The following is a 13,060-nucleotide window of genomic DNA, read 5'->3' on the forward strand; positions in this document are numbered from 1 at the left end:
GCCGCAGGCGCCGGTGCTGATCAACAAGCCATTCATTGTTGCGAAATAAATGTAGGGCAAACCTCATTACCTTCAGCACCCTTGCTCTGAGAACAAAGAACCTGGCGAATATAATCTCCGGTAAGGCCCCTCGGTAGGAGTTCAAAGTAATTTATGAGAGATGCAGATCTAGGCATTCGACGTGATTGTTATATTGTATCACATTATCCACCACTGGGCCTAATCTTATCTGCAAAAGAAGGAAACGTGTTAGTGCCTACATGCAGTATTGAACACTACTACATGCCTATTTGGTTTGCAGGATTTGTAAAATGCACTAACATGCAATCTTCGATCTGACATGATTAACATGGGCATTTGATTACATTATATAAAAATGTAGCCTTCTTCACAAGAGGTTGGAGTGGATGAAAAGTTCCCTAAGAAAACTAGTACAGATGAATCCAAAGGAGAAATGCTTATTGATTGTAACCATATGGATCAAGCAACCAATATGGGGGGGCATGTATGTACTGAAATCCTCTAAAAGAATCCTTCATAAATCGTAGTACACTGTCATTGTAAACTTGGAAAAAGTGTCACAAATTGAACTCCCTTATGGTTAACATTTAACAGGAAAAGAACATCACCTCGATATATAGCTTTTCCAGGCACGGAAAGCATCTCAGGAAACTAATAACTTGCTCCAGGTTGGGGCCGATAGATTTTAGTGCCAAGACCTTCACTGTGCGCAGTTTCGGGGTCAAGCTAATCGGAATCATTTTCTGAATGATAGACGAACAAACATCTTCAAAATTAGAAATAATGTTAATTTGTAGAAGGAGAGGTAGAAGGCAGCTTTTGTACCTGAATGGGTGTGGATCCAATAACAAGTTCGGAGTATTTGTCACACGAGTAGCCCACCATTGTCAATTTCGACGCAGAAATGAGATTGATTCTTGTTGGACCTTCTTGATCAACTACAAGTAATCTCTCAAGTGCAGGTGTGTCCTCAATGACCATACCGTGGTACACATCTTGTGATGTCTTCCTGCCACACCAGCAACACACATAAATAGTCCGGAAAGTCATGGAGGTGATGTGGAAGTGATGAGGACATCAATTCCATTGTTACACCCACAGCCCCTACTGCTATACATACTGGACCAATTACTAGAGCCCGCGCATGGCAATTAAATTATCAGGTACTTTCGTTTCTTGGTAATGATTCCAATGTTCATGAGAATACGAAGCTGCCTAAATTGGATACATTTGTTTTGCTTACAAATGAAGGGCCTAGCATGGATAAGAAGGATGAACACTGGAGCAAGACCAAGCATGGAGATGATGGCATGTGCAAGGGGAACAAGAACGGAGTTACAAGTGATGATTTCAGGACATTGAAGCCACCATAAGGAGTGCATGAAGCCTTGGACAAAATATACAAGATGCCACTTCATAAAGTTCGTCCAAAGGCTATTCTAGGTGCCGCGTCACCTTATTATTGGGCCAGGCCCATGTAATTTCGAAATACTTAAGTATAGGCTGTTTTTAGAGTCCGTATGTGTGGGGAAACAAGAGTTAGGGTTGGTTTCGGACCCCTCCTCCAAGGGCCACGAAATTCCCCCTCTCTTCCTCCATATATACACCCCTTAGGGTGTCGTCTAGACTTTGGGTTTTGTTTATATTAAAGTTCGCCATAGCTGCAACTTTGCGTACTTCGTTTGTGTTCAATGACCAGACAAAGGCGTCACAGAACCCCACCTTGATCAATAAAGCTTTCCTCTTATATTCGCAATATCCAGATTGCAATCTTAGTTTCTTGCCTGTTCTTCGTTTGCGTGCAGGAAACAGACCTTCGTGGTCAGGTTGATCGTGATCCGGCGTCGTCAATAACCTCTCGGAAGTTGGTTTAGCGATTGCTAAGGCGCGACGTCTCACACGTTCGTAGTCGAATCGTCAAGGTCGACTCCCACAGAAAACGATAGCCACCATCTCATTGAACATCGAGACACCTTTACCCCTATCAAGTGGTATCAGATTTTCAGGTTGCTCGGTGAGATTTTACAGTTTTTCGTAGTTTAGATCGAGTCTGTTTTCATACCTACAGTCCACGAAAAAGCCACAAAAAATTAGGGTTAGTTCATCATATCCGAACCAATCTGAGCCTTTGCATAATCTTTTTAGGGTTTTTGCTTTGTTGAATTGCGGTTGCATCGTCGTGTCAAGTTGCTGGTCTTAGAGTCTAGTCTTTTAGGATTTCGAGTTCTGGTCATAAGTTGTCACGCCGCCGCCGCACCATCATCATCGCCCCTGCCATCTACCACCACCGCTTATCCGCCACCGCTCTAAATTGAATCCGTATCCATATACCACCACCAATCCGTATCCATATACCACCACCGATCCGTATCCATATACCACCACCGCTACCATATACCACCACCGCTGCCATATCCTACCACCATATATCTACCACCAATCCGAGTTCTTTCCATATAAGGTTTGTTTTCTAGATCCATCTATTTTCCGGTTCGTGTTTCCTTGCCTGACTAGGTTTCGGAAGAAAAAAAAGAGTCTGGAGACCCCCGGGCAGTTTTTAGGCCAAAATTTCGGCGACCAAAAATATTTTTCCCTATCCTATTTTTAGGCTTTTCTGAGTCTTTTGAGCCACGTGCCATCATAGTGATTTTTTTGTCACACTTTTTCGTTGTCGCTGCCCTGATTTCCCAAAAAAATAGTCAAAAAATTTCGTGCCTGTCCTGTCATTTTGACCTGGAAAGTGTTTTGAGACACTCGTCATTATAGTGATTTTTCGCAAAAAAAAAGAGGAGCGAAAAAAACAGAGCGATTTTTTTTCAGAGTGTGCTTTTCCCTTGTTTATGTGCAGCACCGTGATTTTGTTAGTGTTCTAGGCTCGCGTCTCTAGCACGGTCTAGCCTAGGACCAGCACAGTACCGTCGTTGAGCGTTTATTCAACTTTGCATCTCTGAATTGATTATTGCTGACCCTTTTTGCTACCATATTATAAACCTTCCCAGCTCCACATACATCTACGTCGTGCGTTTGACTCTCCCTGGTAATCGCTCTATCCAAGCTTTGAGAGTTTTGACTACATCGGTTGCCGATCACCGCCCGCTGATGGGTAAGAACTGGTAAGAATTTGAGATTTGCTTGACGGATTTGTGACACCCACCACCACCACCACTTGTTAGTAGTCTGTAGGATCATATTCTTGTGTGTTTCTATTGCTGCTAACCATGCCAGGATCACAAGCCGACGAGATTGACTGGGAGAACATGACGAATAAGGAGTTGCATGATAAATTTCAGCAAATGATGACTGAACAGGTGCAAGATGTGCTAAACAATTTTGAAGAGGCCATGGATAAGATAACTGGCTTTGAGAAGACGTTCAAAACAAAGCTCGATAACAAATTTAATGAAGTGCTTGCGCGTCTTCCACAACCACCACCGGCTGCACCTGCCGCACCTCTGCCACAACAACAACAACGACTACCTCCACGTCGCGAGACAACCTTCCGTCGAGCGAGCTGTGTCCCTCTTGAGCCTGGCAAAACTGTTGGTGCTGCTGTTGATACTGCTGTGGCTCCTGCTGCTGATGAGGAGGAGGATGATTATGCGGGAGATTACGAGGATGAAGTTGATCAAAATCAGAACTACGTGCAACCACTAGCACCCGTTCGTCCACATGCAAATAATCGCAATGGTAGGGCTGCATTACCAGCTCAGGTACGAGATCATGACCATCTTCCTAAACTGAAATTGAATATTCCACCATTTGAGGGTAGATATATTCCTGATATATATCTTACTTGGGAGTTAGAAACCGAACAACATTTTACATGTTTAGAATATCCCGAGGAGAGACGTGTTGCTCCTGCACTTTGTGCTTTCACTAGTTTTGCTTGTGTGTGGTGGTCTGAACATCGTAGATTATATCCGAGTAATATTCCAATTACTTGGGCTGCTTTGCAAACTGCCATGCGTACTCGTTGGGTTCCACCATACTATCAACGTTTAAGACAAGGAAATTTTTTTGTAGAGGAATATTATCAGGAATTACAAACTGGCATGATTAGATGTGGTATTGTTGAGGATAATGAATCTATGCTTGCACGTTTTATGGGTGGGTTAAATAGAGAGATTCAGACCATTCTAGAGTATAAGGAGTATAATAATACCATTCGTTTATTCCATCTTGCTTGTAAACCTGAACGTGAAGTGCAGGATCGACAGGCACTGACGTGAACTAACTTTTCTGCAGGTCGACCTTCATCATGGACACCACGTGCATCCTCTACTTCCACTGCTCCATCACCTCCATCAGGTGCCACCTCCAACCGTGATACAAGAAAGCAGGCACAACCACCACTATCTGCCAAGAGCACACCAACCGAGCCTGCATAGAGCTCTTCTTCTTCCATGGCATCAACAGGGCACACAAGTGATATTATTTGTCGTCATTGTAAGGGAAGAGGTCATTATGCGAGAGAATGCAAATCTCAGCGTGTGATGATTGCTACAGAGTATGGTGGGTATGAATCCGCTAGTGACTATGATGAGGAGACTTTGGCTCTTATTACACGTGAAGAACACGGTGGAGATGATTCTGATTATGAGACGCAATACATGGCTCCTGAAGATGCTGACAGGTATGAATGTTTGGTTGCTCAACGTGTTTTGAGTGTGCAGGTTACACAAGCTGAGCAAAATCAGAGGCATAATTTGTTCCATACAAAGGGAGTTGTGAAGGAACGTTCTATTCGCGTTATCATAGATGGAGGGAGCTGCAACAACTTGGCATGGAGATGGTGGAGAAGCTATCTCTCACCACAAGACCACATCCACATCCTTACTACATCCAATGGTTCAACAACAGCGGCAAGGTTAAGGTAACACGCACTGTTCGTGTGCATTTTAGTATCTCTACATATGCTGATTATGTTGATTGTGATGTGGTACCTATGCAAGCATGTTCCTTATTACTTGGTAGACCATGGCAATTTGATACAAATTCTGTACACCATGGTAGAAACAATCAGTATACTCTTATTCATATGGATAAAAATATTACTTTGCTTCCTATGACTCCTTATTCCATTTTGAAAGATGATATTAATAGAGCTAATAAAGCAAAACAGGAGAAAAATATGAGTGAAAATCAGATTGTGGCAAAAGAATTTGAGCAACAAAGGAAGCCTAATAATAAACCATCTACTATTGCTTCTGAAATTAAATTGAAAAGTGCATGTTTACTTGCCACCAAATCTGATATTGATGAGCTAGATTTTAGCAAATCTGTTTTCTATGCTTTTGTGTGGAAAGAGGCATTATTTACATTCGAGGACGTGCCTTCCTCTTTGCCCCCTGCTGTCACTAACATTTTGTAGGAGTTCGCTGGCGTCTTCCCACAAGATGTGCCACCGGGATTAGCACCTATTAGAGGGATTGAGCATCAAATTGACTTAATTCCTGGTGCATCGCTACCCAACCGTGCACCATACCGTACCAATCCAGAGGAGACGAACGAGATTATGCGTCAAGTACAAGAGCTGCTCGACAAAGGTTATATACGTGAATCTCTTAGTCCTTGTGCTGTTCCTATTATACTAGCGCCTAAAAAGGATGGTACGTCGCGTATGTGTGTTGATTGTAGAGGCATTAATAATATTACTATTCATTATCGTCATCCTATTCCTAGGCTAGATGATATGCTTGATGAATTGAGTGGCTCTACAATATTCTCCAAAGTTGATTTGCGTAGTGGACACCATCAAATTCGTATGAAATTGGGAGATGAATGGAAAACAACATTTAAAACTAAGTTTGGTTTATATGAGTGGTTAGTCATGCCTTTTGGGTTAAGTAATGCACCTAGTACTTTCATGAGACTAATGAACGAAGTTTACGTGCTTTCATTGGACGATTTGTGGTAGTCTATTTTGATGATATACTGATTTATAGCAAATCTTTGGAAGAACATTTGGAACATTCACGTGTTGTTTTTATTGCTCTACGTGATGCACGTTTGTTTGGTAACCTTGGGAAGTGCACCTTTTTCACCGACCGAGTATCTTTTCTTGGCTATGTTGTTACTCCACAGGGAATTGAAGTTGATAAAGCCAAGATTGAATCTATTGAGAGTTGGCCGCAGTCCAAAACGGTCACACAAGTGAGGAGTTTTCTTGGACTCGTTGGTTTCTTTAGGCGTTTTGTAAGAGATTTTAGCACCATGGCTGCACCTCTCAATGAGCTTACAAAGAAGGATGTGCCTTTTGTTTGGGGTACCGCACAGGAAGAAGCCTTCACGGTATTGAAAGATAAGTTGACACATGCTCCTTTACTCCAACTTCCTAATTTTAATAAGACTTTTGAGCTTGAATGGGATGCTAGTGGAATTGGATTAGGAGGTGTGTTATTAGAAGATGGCAAACCTGTTGCATACTTTTCTGAAAAAATGAGTGGTCCTAGTCTGAATTATTCTACTTATGATAAAGAATTATATGCTCTTGTTCGGACTTTAGAGACATGGCAACATTATTTATGGCCCAAAGAATTTGTTATACTTTCTGATCATGAATCTTTGAAACTTATTAAAAGTCAAGCTAAACTAAATCGTAGACATGCTAAATGGGTTGAATTCATTGAGACTTTCCCTTATGTCATTAAACACAAGAAGGGTAAAGAAAATGTTATTGCTGATGCATTGTCTCGTCGCTATACCATGCTTTCACAACTTGACTTCAAAATATTTGGTTTAGAGACCATCAAAGATCAATATGTGCATGATGCTGATTTTAAAGATGTAATGCAGAAATGTAAAGAAGGAAGCACATGGAACAAGTTCGTTATTAATGATGGCCTTGTGTTCTGTGCTAACAAGCTATGCATTCCAGCTAGCTTTGTTTGTCTTTTGTTGTTGCAGGAGGCGGATGGAGGAGGATTAATGGGAAACTTTGGCGTAAATAAGATGGAGGACGTACTTGCTACACATTTATTTTGGCCAAAGATGAGACGGAATGTTGAGCGTTTTGTTGCTCGCTGCACTACATGTCAAAAAGCTAAGTCACGACTCAATCCTCATGGTTTATATATGCCTTTGCCTGTACCTAGTGTTCCTTGGGAGGATATATCTATGGACATTGTTTTAGGTTTACCTCGAACAAAGAAGGGGAGGGATAGCATATTTGTTGTCGTGGATAGATTCTTGAAAATGGCACACTTTAGACCATGTCATAAAAGCGATGATGCTGTTAATGTTGCTAATTTGTTCTTTCGTGAAATTATTCGCTTGCATGGTCTGCCAAATACTATTGTTTCAGATCGTGATACTAAATTTCTTAGCCACTTTTGGAGATGTTTATGGGCTAAGTTGGGGACTAAACTGCTTTGTAGTACTACTTGTCACCCCCAAACTGATGGTCAAACTGAAGTAGTCAATAGAACATTGTCTACTATGCTTAGGGCTGTTTTGAAGAATAATAAGAAAATGTGGGAAGAATGCTTGCCTCATATTGAATTTGCTTATAATCGTTCGTTGCATTCTACTACTAAGATGTGCCCTTTTGAAATTGTGTATGGTTTCCTACCTCGTGCACCTATTGATTTGTTGCCTCGTCCATTTTCGGAGAAGGTTAATTTTGATGCTAAACAACGTGCTGAATTGATCTTAAAAATGCATGAGTTAACTAAGGAAAACATTGAGCATTTGAATGCTAAATATAAACTTGCTGGAGATAAGGGTAGAAAACGTGTTGTCTTTGCACCTGGAGATCTTGTTTGGTTACATCTGCGTAAGGATAGATTTCCTGTTTTGTGCAAATCAAAGCTAATGCCACGTGCTGATGGTCCATTTAAGGTGTTAGAGAAAATAAATGAGAATGCATATAAACTTGAGCTGCCTGCAGATTTTGGGGTTAGTCCCACTTTTAACATTGCAGATTTGAAGCCTTAATTGGGTGAGGAAGATGAGCTTCTGTCGAGGACGACTTCATTTCAAGAAGGGGAGGATTATGAGGACATCAATACCATTGTTACACCCACAGCCCCTGCTGCTATACATACTGGACCAATTACTAGAGCTCGCGCACGGCAATTAAATTATCAGGTACTTTCGTTTCTTTGTAATGATTCCAACGTTCATGAGAATATGATGCTGCCTAAATTGGATACATTTGTTTTGCTTACAAATGAAGGGCCTGGCATGGATAATAGGGATGAACACTGGAGCAAGACCAAGCATGGAGATGATGGCATGCGCAAGGAGAACAAGAACGGAGTTACAAGTGATGATTTCAGGACTTTGAAGCCACCATAATGAGTGCATGAAGCCTTGGACGAAATATACAAGATGCCACTTCATAAAGTTCGTCTAGAGGCTATTCTAGGTGCTGCGTCACCTTATTATTGGGCCAGGCCCATGTAATTTCAAAATACTTAAGTATAGGCTGTTTTTGGAGTCCATATGTGTGGGGAAACAAGAGTTAGGGTTGGTTTCGGACCCCTCCTCCAAGGGCCACGAAATTCCCCCCCTCTTCCTCCATATATACAGCCCTTAGGGCGTCGTTTAGACTTCGGGTTTTGTTTAGATTAAAGTTCGCCATAGCTGTAACTTCGCGTACTTCGTTTGTGTTCAACGAACAGAAAAAGGCATCACAGAACCCCACCTTGATCAATAAAGCTTTCCTCTTATATTCGCAATATATCCAGATTGCAATCTTAGTTTTTTGCTTGTTCTTCATTTGCCTGCAGGAAACAGACCTTCATGATCAGGTTGATCGTGCTCCGGCGTGGTCAATAACCTGTCGAGTTGGTTTAGCTATTGCTAAGGCGCGACGTCCTCGCACGTCCGTAGCCGGATCGTCAAACTCAACTTCCTCCAAACGATAGCCACCATCTCATCGAAAGACGGGTCACCTTTGCCTCTATCAGGAAGGTACTCAACCCATTGATTTCCTGAAGACGAAGGTACTTGAGTGCAGTACAGCCATGGAGCAGGCGCTCCATGTCACCATTTGAGAGGCAGACGACGACGAGCTCGAGGTGCTTGAGTCATTGTAGAATAAGAGCGGGCGCGTCATTAAGGGGGATGGCAGTTCCTGAACTTGGCGACGCGCAGCGTGGGCGCAAGGTGAAGCGCGGACGTTGGCAGCAATCGCATATGCCCATCATCAAAAGTGAGCTCCTCAAGCAGATCTAGGGCGGGGGATCGGAACTAGTCGTCAAGCTTGGCTCGGTCCTTGCCATTGGAACGGAACTTGCCCATTCTAAGGCCTCTGGTTGGGCCAAGGTGACTGCCGAGGATCTTGGAGAACGCATCCAAGCTTTTGTGATAGCCATGGCAGAGCTCATGGGTGTCGAAGAGGTCGAGAGTGTTGGAAATATGCCCTAGAGGCAATAATAAATTGGTTATTATTATATTTCCTTGTTCATGATAATCGTTTATTATCCATGCTAGAATTGTATTGATAGGAAACTCAGATACATGTGTGGATACATAGACAACGCCATGTCCCTAGTAAGCCTCTAGTTGACTAGCTCGTTGATCAATAGATGGTTACGGTTTCCTGACCATGGACATTGGATGTCGTTGATAACGGGATCACATCATTAGGAGAATGATGTGATGGACAAGACCCAATCCTAAGCCTAGCACAAGATCGTGTAGTTTGTTTGCTCAGAGCTTTTCTAATGTCAAGTATCATTTCCTTAGACCATGAGATTGTGCAACTCCCGGATACCGTAGGAATGCTTTGGGTGTACCAAACGTCACAACGTAACTGGGTGGCTATAAAGGTGCACTACAGGTATCTCCGAAAGTGTCTGTTGGGTTGGCACGAATCGAGACTGGGATTTGTCACTCCGTGTAAACGGAGAGGTATCTCTGGGCCCACTCGGTAGGACATCATCATAATGTGCACAATGTGACCAAGGAGTTGATCACGGGATGATGTGAGTTACGGAACGAGTAAAGAGACTTGCCGGTAACGAGATTGAACAAGGTATAGGGATACCGACGATCGAATCTCGGGCAAGTAACATACCGATAGACAAAGGGAATTGTATACGGGATTGATTGAATCCCCGACATCGTGGTTCATCCGATGAGATCATCGTGGAACATGTGGGAGCCAACATGGGTATCCAGATCCCGCTGTTGGTTATTGACCGGAGAACGTCTCGGTCATGTCTGCATGGTTCCCGAACCCGTAGGGTCTACACACTTAAGGTTCGATGACGCTAGGGTTATAGGGAAAGATATACGTGGTTACCGAATGTTGTTCGGAGTCCCGGATGAGATCCCGGACGTCACGAGGAGTTCCGGAATGGTCCGGAGGTAAAGATTTATATATGGGAAGTCCTGTTTTGGTCACCGGAAAAGTTTCGGGTGATATCGGTAATGTACCGGGACCACCGGGAGGGTCCCGGGGGTCCACCAAGTGGGGCCACCAGCCCCAGAAGTCTGCGTGGGCCAAGTGTGGGAGGGGACCAGCCCCAGGTGGGCTGGTGCGCCCCCCCCCACCAAGGCCCAAGGCGCATGGGAGAGTGGGAGGGGGCAAACCCTAGGTCCAGATGGGCCTTAAGGCCCACCCTAGTGGCGCCCCCCCTCTCCTCCCCTTGGCCGCCCCCCTAGATGGGATCTAGGGCTGGCCGCCAGCCCTTGGGGTGGAAACCCTAGAGGGGGCGCAGCCCCCTCCCCCCTATATATAGTTGAGGTTTGGGGCTGCCCAAGACATGAGAACGTCTCTCTTTCGGCGCAGCCCTACCCCTCTCTCCTCCTCCTCTCCCGCGGTGCTTGGCGAAGCCCTGCGGGATTGCCACGCTCCTTCATCACCACCATGCCGTCGTGCTGCTGCTGGATGGAGTCTTCCCCAACCTCTCCCTCTCTCCTTGCTGGATCAAGGCGTGGGAGACGTCACCGGGCTGCACGTGTGTTGAACGCGGAGGCACCGTTCTTCGGTGCTTAGATCGGAATCAACCGCGATCTGAATCGCTACGAGTACGACTCCTTCATCCGCGTTCTTGCAATGCTTCCGCATCGTGATCTACAAGGGTATGTAGATGCACTCTCCTTCCCCTCGTTGCTAGATTACTCCATAGATTGATCTTGGTGATGCGTAGAAAGTTTTGAATTTCTGCTACGTTCCCCAAGAGTGGCATCATGAGCTAGGTCTATGCGTAGTTTCTATGCACGAGTAGAACACAAAGTAGTTGTGGGCGTCGATGTTGTCAATTCTTCTTGCCGCTACTAGTCTTATCTTGTTTCGGCGGCATTGTGGGATGAAGCGGCCCGGACCGACCTTACACGTACGCTTACGTGAGACAGGTTCCACCGACTGACATGCACTAGTTGCATAAGGTGGCTAGCGGGTGTCTGTCTCTCCCACTTTAGTCGGAACGGATTCGATGAAAAGGGTCCTTATGAAGGGTAAATAGAAATTGGCATATCACGTTGTGGTTTTACGTAGGTAAGAAACGTTCTTGCTAGAAACCTATACAAGCCACGTAAAAACTTGCAACAACAATTAGAGGACGTCTAACTTGTTTTTGCAGCATGTGCTATGTGATGTGATATGGCCAGAAGATGTGATGAATGATATATGTGATGTATGAGATTGATCATATTCTTGTAATAGGAATCACGACTTGCATGTCGATGAGTATGACAACCGGCAGGAGCCATAGGAGTTGTCTTTATTTTTTGTATGACCTGCGTGTCATTGAATAACGCCATGTAAATTACTTTACTTTATTGCTAAGCGCGTTAGCCATAGAAGTAGAAGTAATCGTTGGCGTGACAACTTCATGAAGACACAATGATGGAGATCATGATGATGGAGATCATGGTGTCATGCCGGTGACAAAGATGATCATGGTGCCCCGAAGATGGAGATCAAAGGAGCAAAATGATATTGGCCATATCATGTCACTATTTGATTGCATGTGATGTTTATCATGTTATGCATCTTATTTGCTTAGAACGACGGTAGTAAGTAAGATGATCCCTCACTAAAATTTCAAGAGACGTGTTCCCCCTAACTGTGCACCGTTGCGAAGGTTCGTTGTTTCGAAGCACCACGTGATGATCGGGTGTGATAGATTCTAACGTTCGAATACAACGGGTGTTGACGAGCCTAGCATGTACAGACATGGCCTCGGAACACATGCGAAACACTTAGGTTGACTTGACGAGCCTAGCATGTACAGACATGGCCTCGGAACACAAGAGACCGAAAGGTCGAACATGAGTCGTATAGTAGATACGATCAACATGGAGATGTTCACCGATGATGACTAGTCCGTCTCACGTGATGATCGGACACGGCCTAGTTTGACTCGGATCATGTATCACTTAGATGACTAGAGGGATGTCTATCTGAGTGGGAGTTCATATAATCAGATGAACTTCATTATCATGAACATAGTCAAAAGGTCTTTGCAAATTATGTCATACGCTTTAGTTCTACTGTTTAAGATATGTTCCTAGAGAAAATTTAGTTGAAAGTTGGTAGTAGCAATTATGCGGACTGGGTCCGTAAACTGAGGATTGTCCTCATTGCTGCACAGAAGGCTTATGTCCTTAATGCACCGCTCGGTGTGCTGAACCTCAGCGTCGTCTGTAGATGTTGCGAAACATCTGACATACACGTTTTGATGACTACGTGATAGTTCAGTGCGTAATGCTAACGGTTTAGAATTGTGGCACCAAAGACGTTTTTGAAACGTCGCAGAACATATGAGATGTTCCGAAGACTGAAATTGGGATTTCAGACTAGTGCCCACGTCAAGAGGTATGAGACCTCTGACAAGTTTCTTAAGCCTGCAAACTAAGGGAGAAAAGCTCAATCGTTGAGCATGTGCTCAGATTGTCTGAGTACCACAATCGCTTGAATCGAGTGGGAGTTAATCTCCCAGATGAGATAGTGATGGTTCTCCATAGTCACTGCCACCAAGCTAGTAGAGCTTCGTGATGAACTATAACATATCAGGGATAGTTATGATGATCCTTGAGCTATTCGCGATGTTTGACACCGCGAAAGTAGAAATCAAGAAGGAGC

Source organism: Triticum aestivum, chromosome 7D (assembly GCF_018294505.1).
Source record: "Triticum aestivum cultivar Chinese Spring chromosome 7D, IWGSC CS RefSeq v2.1, whole genome shotgun sequence".
Taxonomy (NCBI): Eukaryota; Viridiplantae; Streptophyta; class Magnoliopsida; order Poales; family Poaceae; genus Triticum; species Triticum aestivum.